Source organism: Bubalus kerabau, chromosome 7, assembly GCF_029407905.1.
Source record: "Bubalus kerabau isolate K-KA32 ecotype Philippines breed swamp buffalo chromosome 7, PCC_UOA_SB_1v2, whole genome shotgun sequence".
Lineage (NCBI taxonomy): Eukaryota > Metazoa > Chordata > Mammalia > Artiodactyla > Bovidae > Bubalus > Bubalus kerabau.
Window position 1 is genome coordinate 58,781,480 of NC_073630.1, and position 17,353 is coordinate 58,798,832.

At 38.2% G+C, this 17,353-nt stretch overlaps 1 long non-coding RNA gene across 16 annotated transcripts in view; it reads left to right on the forward strand.

Moving 5' to 3' along the window:
* LOC129657751 (uncharacterized) overlaps positions 1 to 17,353 on the forward strand; it is a 136,324-nt gene that overhangs the window by 31,354 nt on the left and 87,617 nt on the right. Inside the window, exon 4 of one of the 16 annotated variants that reach the window (XR_008717082.1) lies at positions 8,673 to 9,209. The exons of 14 other annotated variants lie outside the window; for them this stretch is intronic. This is a non-coding gene — a long non-coding RNA (uncharacterized LOC129657751). Of the gene's footprint in view, positions 1 to 3,432; positions 3,670 to 8,672; positions 9,210 to 17,353 lie in introns of those variants that run through there. One more of the 16 variants, XR_008717080.1, reaches the window with a different exon arrangement.

A 17,353-nucleotide genomic window follows, 5' to 3' on the forward strand; every position in this document is an offset into this window, starting at 1 on the left:
GTTCTTAAGCCCTTGGAAAGATTCAGCTGACAATCCAATTTCTATTTCAAAGCAGGCACAATAAAATCCTAAAGGAGAAACTCTGTGACTTGCCTTGATTGGTTTTTTAAAACCAGAATAAGCATGAAAGAAGATGGATCAGTTCAGGTGAAGAAGAATATAAATAATTTTTATTGCAATAATAATAGTATGGTATAGATTCAACACAGGGGTAATATTTGATAATATTTCTTGTTTTAAAGGACCTATTTCATTTCATTCAGATTCTATTTGAAATTAATTATATATCGTAATCTGGAAAAATTTTGAAGTAAATATAATATGTTAAATGTTGAAGATAAATGCTGCAATAAGAGTTAAAGTAATAAGTGTATTCAAAAAATACAGTCCATTCAGCATAAAGTGTGAATCTATGCATGTGTGGTAGAATAGCTGGTGGGTAAATCCGACCTGTTACTAGAAATAGCTGGTTTGAAAGCTTATACCAGAGCTTGGTAATGCTCTTTCCTCAAAGCATAATGCAGATTTATCATGCTTTTCCTTTGGAGTAGATGAAGTGCTGACATAACAATTCATTGCAAAAATCAATATGTTTAAATCCAAAAGGACAAACTACTTCAGAAACACTTTGCCTCTTTTAAAACAATTTTCAGAGCTGCTGTTACCCTAGAACTTTGTCCTATTTCCTCCTCTGAGAGCTCTATAAATAAATCCATCCTGTGACCTTCCATCCTCATCCCCTCCAGTATGTATAGGTTGTTATTAAAAGAGAAAAATATCTCCTTTTTTACTTAAAAATTGTATATATGTTTACCATAGCTACCTAATTATACTTTCTAATCAGCTGTCTAAAATTATTTTTCATATGACCTCTTTCGGAAAACAAAGAAAAATATTCAGTTGTCTCTGTTTAACGGAGAAAGAGAGATAATTTCCAAAGTTTACATACACACATATGTTAATGCAGACACACACATGTTTGCATGCAAGCACATGTGTGCATGTGTGTGCGCGCGCACACACACACACACACACGGTATTTTAAAAGTATTCCCTGTGACATTGTCCCATGCTCAGCCAGCATTTCATTTCCCTACACTGAAACTGGTGACTATAACTTCTTGTCTTATCTTTATTGATGACTCTTTTGTGACCTCACTGACTATAGCCCACCAGGCTCCTCTGTCCCTGGGATTTCCCAGGCAAGAATACTGGAATGAGTTGTCATCCTTCTCCAGGATATCTTCCCATCCCAGGGATTGAACTCACATCTTCTGTGTTGGCAGGCAGATTCTTTACCACTGAGCCACCAGGGAAGCTCTTGTCTTGTATTTCAGTTCAGTTCAGTCACTCATTTGTGTCCAACTCTTTGCAACCCCATGGACTAGAGTATGCCAGGCTTTCCTGTCCATAACCAACTCCCGCAGCTTGCTCAAACTCATGTCCATTGAGTTGGTGATGCCAACCAACCATCTCAACCTCTGTTGATGAGGGTGAGGGTTAGGGTTAGGTTTAGGGTTCTCCTAACTTCTCCTGCAATCTTTCCCAGCATCAGGGTCTTTCCAAATGAGTCAGTTCTTCGTATCAGGTGGCCAAAGTGTTGGAGCTTCAACATCTGTCCTTCCAATGAATATTCATGGCTGATTTCCTTTAGAATTGGCTGGTTTGATCTCCTTGCAGTCCAAGGGACCCTTAAGAGTCTTCTGCAGCACCACAGTTTGAAAGCATCGATTCTTCAGTGTTTAACCTTCTTTAAGGTCCAACTCTCACATCCATACATGACTACTTGGAAAAACCATAGCTTTGACTATATGGACCTTTGTTGGTGAAGTAATGTCTCTGCTTTTAAATACGCTGTCTAGGTTCATCATAGCTTTTCTTCCAAGGAGCAGGCATCTTTTAATTTATGGCTGCAGTCACCATCAGTAGTGATTTTGTAGCTCAGAAAATAAAATCTGCCACTGTTGCCATTTTATCCCCATCTGTTTGCCATGAAGTGATGGGACCAGATGCCATGATCTTTGCTTTCTGAATATTGAGCTTTAAGCCAACCCTTTCATGCTCTTCTTTCTCCTTCATCAAGGGGCTCTTTAGTACCTCTTCACTTTCTGCCATGAGGGTGGTATCATCTGCATATCTGAGGTTGTTGATATTTCTCCCCACAATGTTGATTCTAGCTTGTGATTCATCCAGCCCTACATTTCTCATGATGTACTCTGCATATAAGTTAAATAAGCAGGGTGATAATATACATATTTGACACAGTCTTAAATGTTAGAAAATAGATATAAGAAAGAAAAGTGAATTTCTTTCATTGAGGAACTCTTTGTACTCACAATTAATACTGTTTAATTTTTCTCTTTTTTGGGAAAGATGTCTAAGATTTAGCTGTCTAGGATTTTCTATATACTAAAATATCTAGGCACTTCTGGCCTTTGATATTAATGTAAACCTAAATAGCCAAATCAATTTTAAAAATGCATTTTAAGTTTTCTAGCAATTAGACAAAGATCAGTTTTCTTAAATCTCTTAAATCTGATGTTTAATAATAGCATGCATTTTAATACATTTATTAGAATTTGAGAGTAGGGCATTGTTTGTAATCATCCTTGAAGCAACAAGGGACCCAAATGTCCATGGACTAAAATAATCTTTTTTATTTGTTGGAGGAAGAAGACATTTTTAGTGAAATGTTTGATTAGACCATCTGCATTTCTGTTTGAAAGCAATTCTTACATATGAACTCAAATTCTTTCTTCTCTGTCCATAGTACTGCAGATTGTGCAATGGTGAGATCAATTCTCTTTGATTCCCACCTTAGTTGAACATATTCTTCTACTCTAAATGCAATATTTTGAAGCTTAGGTAGTGTCACATTCACAGGTATTTTATTTTATATTTAAATTTAACATTTTGACTGTTGAATGTTGGGATAAATTTAACATGAGTAATCTATTATATATAGTTGACAGTTATCCAAAATTTTAAGTTGTATTTAAAGTCTATACATACCTGTGGCGGATTCGTTTCGATGTTTGGCAAAACTAATACAGTGTTTCAGGTTTAAAAATAAAATTAAATTAAAAAAAATAATAAAGTCTATACATAAACATCATTATCTAACAAGTATTACTTTTTTTGATTATTGAAACAATCTTGATATTACTTATTAGAATCACAGTTTTGTTGTCTTAAATTCTAAAGTTTAAGGAAGTCAAATTATCCTATGTACTGAGTCTTTTGTTTACGGTTAGTATAATTTTTTCCATTTTTATAGACAGTTCTGTACTGTCAAACCCCAATGGTTATATGATAAAACTGTAATTTTTGATGGATGTTCCACTGTGGGTACAAACCTTGTCATTATGTTAAATAATCTGTGCACATTTTCTTTTCCATCATTTCTTCTTTGAAATTCAAAAAATATTTCAGATATTACGATGTTTCCAAACCATCCGCAGGGATTGCTGTTCTTATTGTCAATACCTTCTGAAAAGGAAAAAGGAAATCATTATGGAAAAGCTTTGCCAGCAGAGTGCTGTTATTTTGTCTTCTATGTAGCAGAACATTGAATCTATCATTTCTAAAACTGTTCTGAGAATTTTATAATTGTAGCACTTAGATTTAAGAGGCATAATTTATTGCCATTTTGTTTGTGATTGCTGTAGTATTTCATTCAAATTCAAAAGTACTTTTCTAATTTCATTTCTGAAGGTTATGTTGACCTTTCCTTTTTGTTGAATAAATAATCCTAAGTTTCTCTTTCATTTGGTAAATCTAGCCTATGTTATAAAGAAAATTGTTTGCATTTTCTTTTGGAAAATATATTAACATATTGTTGTTTGAGAAAATATATTTTATTTATTAGTCCTTTTAGCATGAAGTACACCATGAAAGAACTGCTTCCTATGACCCCTTTTTCCTTAATATATTTAGGTAACTCTTGAAACACTTTCAAGTTTAACAAAGCTAGATTTTAATAAGCTTATGTTGTCTATACTTGTCTAGATAAAGGTTTAGTTACATACATGGAAGCTGTCTTTATGGCTTTGCACAAGTTAACCTCTGATGCAGAGAGTCAGAGATATTTGTTTCCAGGTGTATGTTGTTAACATTGTGTGTTCATTGCCACATAACATTATAGACTCACATGTGCTTGCAACTGTTGATGGACTAGTTCCCTTTCAAGCAAAAAAAAAAAAAAAAAAAAAAAAGGATCATGTGTAAGTCCTATTGTACATTTCTTTTGTTTATGTATAGTCAAGCATTGTACTTTTTTACGGACCCACCTGCCAATGCAGAAGATGAAAGAGATGTGAGTTCAATCACTGAGTTGGGAAGATTCCCTAGAGAAGGAAATGGTAACCCACTCCAGTATTCTTGCCTGGAAAATCCCATGGACAGAGGAGCCTGGTAGGCTACAGTCCATGGGGTCACAAAGAGTTGGACACATCTGAAGTGACTGAGCACATATGCATGTACCTTTTAGCAATTTGCATACAATTTATGAATTAAATTGGATATACAAAAAGCTTCCAAGGGATTAAAAAAATTTCTAAAATGATTTAGTTATCTACTTGTACAGTTTATCATATTCTTCCTTTCATTTTCAACCTCCTAAACAATACCCTTCATAGTTCTAGTCCAGGTGGATTTTCTTTGCCACACCTGTAAGACTAGCTATTACAGGTCCTTAAAATTAGCTCTGATCATATGATCACACTACCCAGAACATTAATATTCATCAATGCCTGTCACTTAAGGAATTACATATTCTGATACTGTCTAGCTTAACAAAATTGTAATTCATTTTTTTTCTGTATATTCTCTATACCAGTACCAAACTGATGGTATCAAAGTGTTTATTACATGTATTGAGGAGATTAAAATTTGCACCACCAGAATGTAAATCAGAATACTTTATAAAGCACTCCCTCTCTCTCTCTCTCTCTCTACATATATATATATATATATATATATATATATATATATATAATGGAAGTTAAGCTTCTGTTATATTTCCATACCAAGGTTTTCCTGATAAAGGAAATAGTTCATTGTGTTACATGCTAAACAAACTCCTTATTTCTTCATGACAGTTACAGTTTCTGGATCAGTACTACTCCATAGATGACACTTTTATTAATAGTTATTCTGCTTGTACTCTAGATTTATACATGTCTACCCAAAGCTTTTCACATTTCCCTAGGAGAATTCTACCTATATAATTTGGCTTGTTGCTACTTTCTTATTTAAGAAGGATCTATGTTTTGTTGAAATTTATGCCTGATCTAAAATGCCAGTGAGAATGATCTTATTCCCTCTTTGATGATTTAATCATTCTATAATTTCATAGTTTTCTAGTTCAGTCAGTTCAATTCAGTCACGCAGTCGCGCCCGACTCTTTGCGACCCCATGAATCGCAGCACGCCAGGCCTCCCTGTCCATCACCAACTCCCGGAGTTCACTCAAACTCATGTCCATCGAGTCAGTGATGCCATCCAGTCATCTCATCCTCTGTCGTCTGCTTCTCCACTTGCCCCCAATCCCTCCCAGTATCAGAGTCTTTTCCAATGAGTCAACTCTTCACATGAGGTGGCCAAAGGACTGGAGTTTCAGCTTTAGCATCAATCCTTCCAATGAACACCCAGGACTGATCTCCTTTAGGATGGACTGATTGGACCTCTTTGCAGTTCAAGAGACTCTCAAGAGTCTTCTCCAACACCACAGTTCAAAAGCATCAATTTTTCGGCACTCAGATTTCTTCACAGTCCAACTCTCACATCTATACAGGACTGCTGGAAAAACCATAGCCTTAATTAGATGGACCTTTGTTGGCAAAGTGATGTCTCTGCTTTTGAATATGCTATCTAGGTTGGTTATAGCTTTCCTTCCAAGGAGAAGTGTCTTTTAATTTCATGGCTGCAGTCACCATCTGCAGTGATTTTGGAGCCCCCAAAAATGAAGTCTGACACTGTTTCCACTGTTTCCCCATCTATTTCCCATGAAGTAATGGGACCAAATGCCCATGATCTTAGTTTTCTGAATGTTGAGCTTTAAGCCAACTTTTTCACTCTCCTCTTTCACTTTCACCAAGAGGCTTTTTATTTCCTCTTCACTTTCTGCCATAAGGGTGCTGTCATCTGCATGTCTGAGGTTATTGATATTTCTCCTGGTAATCTTGATTCCAGTTTGTGCTTCTTCCAGCCCAGCGTTTCTCATGATGTACTCTGCATATAAGTTAAATAAGCAGGGTGACAATATACAGCCTTGACAAACTCCTTTTCCTATTTGGAACCAGTCTGCTGTTCCATGTCCTGTTCTAACTGTTGCTTCATGACCTGCATATAGGATTCTCAAGAGGCAGGTCAGGTGGTCTGGTATTCCCATTTTTCAGAGTTTTCCATAGTTTTTTGTGATCCACACAGTCAAAGGCTTTGGCATAGTCAATAAAGCAGAAATAGATATTTTTCTGGAACTCTCTTGCTTCTCTCATGATCTCATGGATGTTGGCAATTTGATATCTGGTTCCTCTGCCTTTTCTAAAATGAACTTGTACATCTGGAAGTTCATGGTTCACGTATTGCTGAAGCTTGGCTTGGAGAATTTTGAGTATTACTTTACTAGCGTGTGAGATGAGTGCTATTGTGAGGTAGTTTGAGCATTCTCTGGCATTGCCTTTCTTTGGGATTGGAATGAAAACTGACCTTTTCCAGTCCTGTGGACACTGCTGAGTTTTCCAAATTTGCTGGCATATTGAGTGCAGCACTTTCACAGCATCATCTTTTAGGATTTGATATAGCTCCACTGGAATTCCATCACCTCCACTAGCTTTGTTCATATGATGCTTTCTAAGGCCCACTTGACTTCACATTCCAGGATATCTGGCTCTAGGTGAGTGATCACACCATCGTGATTATCTGTGTCGTGAAACTCTTTTTTGTACAGCTCTTCTGTGTGTTCTTGCCACCTCTTCTTAATATCTTCTGCTTCTGTCAGGTCCATACCATTTCTGTCTTTTATTGAGCCCATCTTTGCATGAAATGTTCCATTGGTATCTTTAATTTTCTTGAAGATATCTCTAGTCTTTCCCATTCTGTTGTTTTCCTCTATTTCTTTGCATGCATCACTGAGGAAGGCTTTCTTATCTCTCCTTGCTATTTTGAAACTCTGCATTCAGATGATTATAGCTTTCCTTTTCTCCTTTGCTTTTCGCTTCTCTTCTTTTCACAGCTATTTGTAAAGGCCTCCTCAGACAGCCATTTTGCTTCTTTGCATTTCTTTTCCATGGGGGTGGTCTTGATCCCTGGCTCCTGTACAGTGTCACAAACCTCCATCCATAGTTCATCAGGCACTCTATCTATCAGATCTAGGCCCTTAAATCTATTTCTCACTTCCACTGTATAATCATAAGGGATTGGATTTAGGTCATACCTGAATGTTCTAGTGGTTTTCCCTGTTTTCTTCAGTTTAAGTCTGAATTTGGCAATAAGGAGTCCATGTTCTGAGCCACAGTCAGCTCCCAGTCTTGTTTTTGCTGACTGTATAGAGCTTCTCCATCTTTGGCTGCAAAGGATATAATCAATCTGATTTCGGTGTTGACCATCTGATGATGTCCATGTGTAGAGTCTTTTCCTTTGTTGTTGGAAGAGGGTGTTTGCTATGACCAGTACGTTCTCTTGCAGAACTCTGTTAGCCTTTGCCCTGCTTCATTCTGTACTCCAAGACCAAATTTGCCTGTTACTCCAGGTGTTTCTTGACTTCCTACTTTTGTATTCTAGTCTCCTGTAATGAAAAGGACATCTTTTTTTTGGGGTTTTAGTTCTAAAAGTTCTTGTAGGTCTTCACAGAACCTTCAACTTCAGCTTCTTCAGTGTTACTGATTGGGGCATAGGCTTAGATCACCATGATATTGAATGGTTTGCCTTGGAAACAAACAGAGATCATTCTGTCATTTGTGAGATTGCATCCAAGTACTGCATTTCAGACTCTTTTGTTGACCATGATCGTGACTCCATTTCTTCATTCCTGCCTACCGTAGTAGATTAATGGTCATCTGTGTTAAATTCACCCATTCCAGTCCATCTTAGTTTGCTGATTCCTAGAATGTCGACATTCACTCTTGCCATCTCATTTGACCACTTCCAATTTGCCTTGATTCATGGACCTGGCATTCCAGGTTCCTATGCAATATTGCTCTTTATAGCATCAGACCTTGCTTCTATCACCAGTCACATCCACAGCTGGGTATTCTTTTTGCTTTGGCTCCATCCCTTCATTCTTTTTGGAATTATTTCTCCACTGATCTCCAGTAGCATATTGGGCACCTACCGACCTGGGGAGTTCCTGTTTCAGTATCCTAACATTTTGCCTTTTCATACTGTTCATGGGGTTCTCAAGGCATGAATACTGAAGTGGTTTGCCATTCCCTTCTCCAGTGGATCACATTCTGTCAGACCTGTCCACTATGACCCATCCATCTTGGGTGGCCCCAAATGGCATGGCTTCATTTCATTGAGTTATACAAGGCTGTGGTCCATGTGATCAGATTGGCTAGTTTTCTGTGATTATGGTTTCAGTGTGTCTGCCCTCTGTGCCCTCTTGCAACACCTACCATCTTACTTGGGTTTCTCTTACCTTGAATGTGGGGTATCTCTTCATGGCTGCTCCAGCAAGGCTCAGCTGCTGCTCCTTACCTTGGATGAAGTCGCCCCTCCTGACCTTGAACATGGAGTAGCTCCTCTCGGCCGTCCTGCACCCGTGCAGCTGCTGCTCCTTTGATGTGGGGTTGCTCCTCTCAGCGGCCGGGTCTGACCTTGGGCGTGTGGTAGCTCCTCAAGGAACTGTCATATTTCTCTGGCTGAAAATTTCACTGATTTATATCTGTGAGCATGAGTGAGGCTTGAATTTGTGAAAACTGAAAATTACTATTAACCAAGAGAGAAATAGTTTTCATTACTTGAGTGTGCAAGTATGTACTTGTTATTATTGAGGACATGAGTGGACAATTATAATATTTTGACATAATATTCCATATAAGGATACCTCAAAGAAGGAATATAAGTGTTTATTATTTTCTAATTATATGAAAAATGTACAAGAATGAATGTCTAAGTCTTAGGGAATATCCAAGGGACACATATGGAGCAGTGTTTTAAGAAATATTGTCTATAAGCCACAATCATTATTTCTCAGAAGATGATAGTTTATAATGAACATGGCATAAATAATTTTGAAAAGTGATTAAAAGTAGATCTTTAAATGTAAAGAAATTTTTGGAAATCCATAACCATTTATTTCATAAGTAGTTTTCCTTAAATGTATGCACAATTAGATAAACATTTAATGTATTCCAGAAATAGTTTAAAGGCATTTTATATAACTTAACTAAATCAATACCTTTATCATAACCCTGCAAGTTTTACAGATAGTAATGATGTGAAAATACAATGATTATTAACTGTGAGGCTCCTAGAACAATGTTTGGACCATATCAAATATTAGTACAATTATTTCCAAGTCAGAGATGAGTTTGAAACAGTGAGGTTAGTTAACTCTTTAAGTCACAGATAGGTCATGTAAACTTGGCATTAAACCCAAAATATTCTAATTTGGGGGCTTCCCTGATAGCTCAGTTGGTAAAGAATCTGCCTGCAATGCAGGAAACCCCAGTTCAATTACTAGTTTAGGAAGATCCGCTGGAGAAGGGAGAGGCTACCCACTACAATATTCTTGGGTTTCCCTCATGGCTAAGCAGGTAAAGAATCTGCCTGCAGTGTTGGAGACCTGGGTTTGATCCCTGGGTTAGGAAGATCCCCTGGAGAAGAGGGAGGCTACCCACTCTAGTATTCTGGCTTAGAGAATTCCATGGACTGTATTGTCCTTGGAGTCCCAAAGTGTTGGACATGATTGAGTGACTTTCACTTTCATTCTAATTTTTAATTTTTATCCATCTATCCTTGAGTTACACCAATAGTCAATACCTTCCTGTGTAGGGGATGAATAATTGAACAACCATGTACAGTAAAACATGTAAGCAACAGTGTCTTGGAATAGTTTTGACAGAGGTACATAGCACACACTTTAAAAATTCTGAGAAGAATTACCTTCACTAGACTTTGGTGAAAGAAATGGCAACCCACTCCAGTATTCTTGCATGAAGAATCCCAGGGACAGAGGAGCCTAGTGGGCTGCCATCTATGGGGTAGCACAGAGTCGGACACAACTGAAGTGACTTAGCAGCAGCAGACTTTGGTAAGCAGCAGGGATGGCTTCTGGTAGGAAGGATTGTCAAGGGCAAATTTTGAAACAGGAATAAAGTTTAGATAAAGGCTTGATGTTGACAATAATGGAAGAGGTTTTCTCAACAGTATTCAGCCTATAACACTGACCCACTTGATTACCTCATTTTCACTGCTCTGTCCACAAACATGCTGGGCAAACTTCCACTTCAAGACCTATTTGTATTTGTTCTCTCTGCCTAGAAGATACTTGCCCAAAATAGCCACATGGGTTAAAACTTTATCCATTTTGGATTTTTATTTAAAAATCTTATCTGTGAGATATTCTCTGGGTAATCTATTAAAAATTGATTTTCACAAAAATAATACTTTCTTCACTCTTTATTTTTCTTCTTAGTATTTATCACTATTTCTTTGCATTGACTATGAGAAAGGCTACTTTTTATCTCCTTGCTATTCTTTGGAACTCTGCATTCAAATAAGTATATCTTTCCTTTTTTCCTTAGCCTTTAGCTTCTCTTCTTTTCTCAGCTATTTATAAGGATAGTGGAGGTGATAGAATTCCAGCTGAGCTATTTCAAGTTCCAAAAGTTGATGTGGTTGAAGTGCTGCACTAAATATGCCAGCAAATTTGGAAAATTCAGCAGTGGCCACAGGACTGGAAAGGTTAGTTTTCATTCCAATCCCAAAGAAAGGCAATGCCAAAGAATGCTCAAACAACTACACAACTGCACTTATCTCACATGCTAGCAAAGTAATGCTCAAAATTCTCCAAATGAGGCTTCAACAGTATGCGAACTGAGAACTTCAGATGTTCAAGCTGGATTTAGAAAAGGCAGAGGAACCAGAAATCAAATTCCCAACATCTGGTGGATCATCAAAAATGCAAGAGAGTTCCAGAAAAACATCTACTTCTGCTTTATTTACTACACCAAGGCCTCTGACTGTTTGTATCACAACTGTGGAAAATTCTGAAAGAGATGGGAATACCAGACCACCTTGTCTGCCTCCTGAGAAATGTGTATGCACGTCAAAAAGCAAGAGTTAGAACCGGACATGAAACAATGGACTGGTTCAAAATTGGGAAAGGAATATGTCAAGACTGTATATTGTCACCCTGCTTATTTAACTTATATGCAGATTGTGTGTGTATTAGTCGCTCAGTCGTGTCCAATTCTGTGCAATCCCATGGACTGTATCCCACCAGGCTCCTCTGTCCGTGAGATTTCCCAGGCAAGAATGATGGAGTGGGTTGCCATTTCCTTATGCAATGCAGTACTCTATATGCAGAGTGTATCATGTGAAATGCTGGGCTGGGTGAAGCACAAGCTGAAATCAAGATTGCTGGGAGAAATATCAATAACCTTAGATATGCAGATGACATCACCGTTATGGCAGAAAGTGAAGAGGAACTGAAGAGCCTCTTGATGAAAGTGAAAGAGGAGAGTGAAAAAGCTGGCTTAAAACTCAATATTCAAAAATCTAAGATCATGGCATCCAGTCCCATCACTTCATGGAAAATAGGTGGGGAAACAGTGGAAACAGTGGAAGACTTTATTTTCTTGGACTCCAAATCACTGCAAATGGTGACTGCAGCCACGAAATTCAAGGACTCTTGCTTCTTGAAAGAAAAGCTATGACCAGCCTAGACAGCATATTAAACAGCAGAGACATTACTTTGACTATAAAAGTCCATCTAATCAGAGCACTGGTTTTTCCAGTAGTCTTGTGTGGATGTGAGAGTTGGACCATAAAGAAAGCTGAGTGCCTAAGAATTGATGCCTTTGAACTGTCGTGTTGGAGAAGACTCTTGAGATTTCCTTGGACTGCAAGGAGATCAAACCAGTCAATTTTACAGGAAATCTTTCCTGAATATTCACTGGAGGGACTGATCCTGAAGCTTAAGTTCCAATACTTTGGTCACCTGATACAAAGAACTGACTCATTGGAAAAGACCCTGATGCTGGGAAGATTGAAGGCAGGAGGAAAAGAGGATGACAGAGGATGAGATGGTTGGATGGCATCACCAACTCAATGGACATGAAATTAAACAGCTCTGGGAGTCCGTGTTGGACAGTGAAGCCTGGCATGCTGCAGTCCATGGGGTCGCAAAAAGTAGGACATAACTGCGTGACTGAACTGAACTAATGTATCATTTGTATTTTAATTTTTTTGTTAGCCTCCTCCACTAAAGTATAACAGAATGAGGGCAGATATTTTCCTGTCTTCCACAGCAGTATTCCCAGTGAGTGATGGAGCTTCATGTAGCTCATATTGCTTGCTAATTGAAATTGTATCAAAGTCTCTCTCTTGTCTGTTTATGTACTGGGAGTGGGTGGAGATAATTTCAAGCTGATACACAAAGACCATGGTCAGGTATGCTGTGCTAAAGTGTTTGGATTCTGTTGTTTTGGTTATATATCTGGTTTGCTACAGTTCATGGGGTCACAAATAGTTGGAATGACTGAAATGACTTAGTATGCACACACGTAATATAAATTGTATGTGGTATTTTATAACTTACAGAGATAATTTCTTTCTTAGTGGTAAGGAAACATTTCTCTAGATTTATCCCTTGTTAGCTGGGCTCTGAGGAAAGCAATTGGCTTTCTGCATAGATTGATAGACATAAGCAGCCCTGGTTGACTACAAAACTTGGCCCACAGCCCTTTCCTAGCCCAATCCCTATCATGAGAGAAGGAGTAAGGGACAGAAGCTCTCCCAACCATTATAGCAGAGATATAACAAATAATATCCTATCAAACAACTGCAACATCGAATAGTAGGTCCCAGTCCTTGGATTGTACACAGGTGGGACTGATGTTGGATTGGCAGAATAGAGCTAGAGTGAAGATTCTACATGTTATATTTTAGAACTGACCCCTCATGACACCAGAAATGGGTTCCCTGATCATGTAGCTTCAAAGCCCCACAGTCAAAGGTTGGGATTCCTTTTTAAGCTCTCTAAGTGTGATGTCTGGCCCTACCAGATAGTTGTGCAGTGTCTCAGAGGATGACCTGTACTGGTGACCTATACATCCGCCCCTGATACTGCTTCTGGGTGAAGTCGCTTAGTCGTGTCTGACTCTTTGCGACCCCGTGGACTGTTGCCTACCAGGCTTCTTGGTCCATGGGATTCTCCAGGCAAGAGTACTGGAGTGGTTTACCATTTCCTTCTCCAGGGGATCTTCCCTACCCAGGGATCGAACCCGAGTTTCCTGCATTGGAGGCAGACACTTTAACCTCTGAGCCACCAGGGAAGCCTGGGAGGTATCCTAATTCCTGGCTGCACCAACAGGCCCTAGGCTCAGGACTGTTTAGCTATTTGCTCCACTTGACATGTCATATACTATACATATGTAATTAAAGATTCATCACTTACCTACTAGAAAAGATGTAAGTGCAAGAAAATTTTAGTAAAATTATAATTGGAAAAGAATATATTGTTTTATGCAAAAAAGATAAGGGCAAATAGGGTTTTACACAATGAAGGGTTAGCATCTAGTATATTTTTAAGTAAACATAAATGTCTGAAAAATAGTTCTTCAGCTAAAGTGGAAATATATCTTAAGCTAAAGTATAAATATATCTTAATATGATATATGGAGAAGGCGATGGCAACCCACTCCAGTACTCTTGCCTGGAAAATCCCATGGATGGAGGAGCCAGGTAGGCTGCAGTCCATGGGGTCGCTAAGAGTCAGACACGACTGAGTGACTTCACTTTCACTTTTCACTTTCATGCATTGGAGGAGGAAATGGCAATCCATTCCAGTGTTCTTGCCTGGAAAATCCCAAGGATGGGGGAGCCCTGTGGACTGCTGTCTATGGGGTTACACAGAGTTGGACACGACTGAACTGACTTAGCAGTAGCAGCAGCAACAATCTGATATGAGGAAAAATTTTATTAACATCAGTTCAGTCTCTCAGTCATGTCTGACTCTTTGCAACCCCATGGACCAGAGCACTCCAGGCCTCCCTATCCATCACCAACTCCTGGGGTTTACCTAAACTCATCTCCATCGAGTTGGTGATACCATCCAACCATCTCATCCTCTGTCGTCCCCTTCCCCTGCCCTCAATCTTTCCCAGCATCAGGGTTTTTTCAAATGAGTCAACTCTTCACATCAGGTGGCCAAAGCATTGGAGTTTCCGCTTCAGCATCAGTCCTTCCAATAAACACTCAGTACTGATCTCCTTTAGGATGGACTGGTTGGACCTCCTTGCAGTCCAAGGGACTCTCAATAGTCCTCTCCAACACCACAGTTCAAAAGTGCTTTGGCGCTCAGCTTTCTTCACAGTCCAACTCTCACATCCATACTTGACTACTGGAAAAACCATAGCCTTGACTAGATGGACCTTTGTTGACAAAGTAATGGCTCTGCTTTTTAATATGCTGTCTAGGTTGGTCGTAACTTTCCTTCCAAGGAGTATGTGTCTTTTAATTTCATGGCTTCAGTCACCATATGTAGTGATTTTGGAGCCCCAAAATATAAAGTCAGCCACTGTTTCCACTGTTTCCCTACCTATTTTCCAGGAAGTGTTGGGACTGGATGCCATGATCTTTGTTTTCTGAATGTTGAGCTTTAAGCCAACTTTTTCACTCTCCTCTTTCACTTTCATTAAGAGGTTCTTTAGTTCTTCTTCACTTTCTGCCATAAAAGTCGTGTCATCTGCATAATTGAAGTTATTGATATTTCTCCCAGCAATCTTGATTCCAACTTGTGCTTCTTCCAGTCCAGGGTTTCTCATGATGTACTCTGCATGTAAATTAAATAAGCAGAGTGACAATATACAGCCTTGACGTACTCTTTTCCTATTTGGAACCAGTCTGTTGTTCCATGTCCAGTTCTAACTGTTGCTTCCTGACCTGCATGTAGATTTCTCAAGAGGCAGATCAGGTGGTCTGGTATTCCCATATCTTTCAGAATTCTCCACAGTTTATTGTATCCACACAGTCAAAGGCTTTGGCATAGTCAATAAAGCAGGAATAGATGTTTTTCTGGAACTCTCTTGCTTTTTCAATGATCCAACAGATGTTGGCAATTTGATCTCTTGTTCCTCTGCTTTTTCTAAAATCAGCTTGAACATCTGGAAGTTCATGATTCATGTACTATTGAAATCTGGATCGGAGAATTTTGAGCATTACTTTACTAGCGTGTGAGATGAGTGCAGTTGTGTGATAGTTTATAAATTGTTAGAATTGCTTTAAAATTAAATTTAAATTTTGGGAAATTTATTGAGCCTTGTATTTTTCTAGTAACATTTAATCAGGAATCCTGGTTAAATACATATAAGACAATGAATTGGATGAGTCAGAAAAAGAATGATAGAGATGAAACAGCCAGGCTTCCCTTAGCCTGTGTTCAATAGCAAGCTGGGAAAGACATCGTTTAGTACCAATAAACTTATTTTAACACAGGAACCTATCCACTTGGGAATTTTCTCATCTCTTCCTATACTCATTTAGAAGGAATACTTTGTGGAAATGTCAGTATTTTAAATATTTTTCTCTCAAATCTCACCGTGTCTGTTATTTCCACGCATGTTCTCCAAATGTGTTTGCCGGGCAGGTACAGTCAGAAAAAGTTGTGAATCTGTAGCCATTTTCACTTAGCAATTGGTACAAAGCTAATGTGAAATGGAAAATGCCATCTTTATAAATGCATTCTCACTTAGAAATTCCACATGCTTCATGTGCCCTGTCCCAACAGTGCTTATACTAATCCCATAATGCAAAAATGTCTAATTAGAACCAATTTGATAAGCAGTCAGTTATCTGCATTAAACATATGTGTTACTATTCATTATACAAGTAAACCTATTATTTCCAAGAGAAATCAGAGTCATTAGATCATAAAGGCTTACAGAAATAGAACTCTGCTAAGCAAAATTAAGGATTTCTATTTTAGAAGAAAACATACATATCATTTCAAAGTAAATGACACATTAATAGGCATAATTAGCACTATAAAGTGTTCAAGTGTCTTGAGAAAATTAATATGAGTGTTGAGTTTGAATGTGGTAGATTGCTTCAGAAGCCATCTACATATTCTATTATGAACAGGTTTTAAGCATATTAATGCTTTAAACAGGATTAGGAAGTAACAGATATTCTTTCAAGTAAGAAATTGGGAAATGAATATAAGGAGAGAATTGAACTCCACAAATAATCAGAGATTCCTTCCCAACTAAATTTCCTCCTTTTTGATCTTCATGACCAACTACTGACACATGGCATCAGAAAGTAATTCCTCATCTGAAACTGAGCTCCATAACCATACTTCAGTGCTTCTCAATTTCATGCATGCACATTCATTCAGTATCATGCAGGGATTTACATTTCTCATAGTAAGATTTCAATGGAAGGATACAATTTCAATAATAACTACAGTTTTTACAGCATTATTCACACTTCCATTGATAGTTAATGGGTACTATTTTAGCATCTTAATTGCTTCCTGAATTAACTACTTTAAGCAACTTATCCTTATGAGGCTTAAAATAATATTTCATTTTCAAACAATACAATTGCTGTCCATGGGGCTTTCAGGATAAAGTGCAAACTCATTAGACAAACCAGTACTTAAGATATTTCAGTATCACTATCTTAATTTCTGTTGTAATTTCTTCTGTCGTTCAAGTTCCCAAGGCCTACCTATTTCAGTTCTGAAATTCTTACAGATTGAGATTCAGGGTTTGCTACTTCTCTGCCTTACCTTTCATCTTCATTTGATTTCCTTTTACTCATCCTAAAGATTCAACTCAGCCAAATTTTCCAATTTTCTTTCATTGAAGAACTCGAGTTCTTTTAATGCTCTTTCTTTGTTCTGATTTTACTTTCTGTTTATCCTAAGACAGTGATCATACCAGTATAATTCCTGATTTACATATTAGTCTCTACTTCTGTTGTCGCTTTTGTTCAGTAGCTCAGTCGTGTCCAACTCTTTGTGACCCCATGGACTGCAGCAAGCCAGGCTTCCCTGTCCTTCATCATCTCCCAGAGCTTGCTCAAACTCATGTCTATTGAGTTGGTGATGCCATCCAACCATCTCGTCCTCTGTTGTCCCCTTTTCCTCCTGCCTTCAACTTTTCCCAGCATCAGAGTCTTTT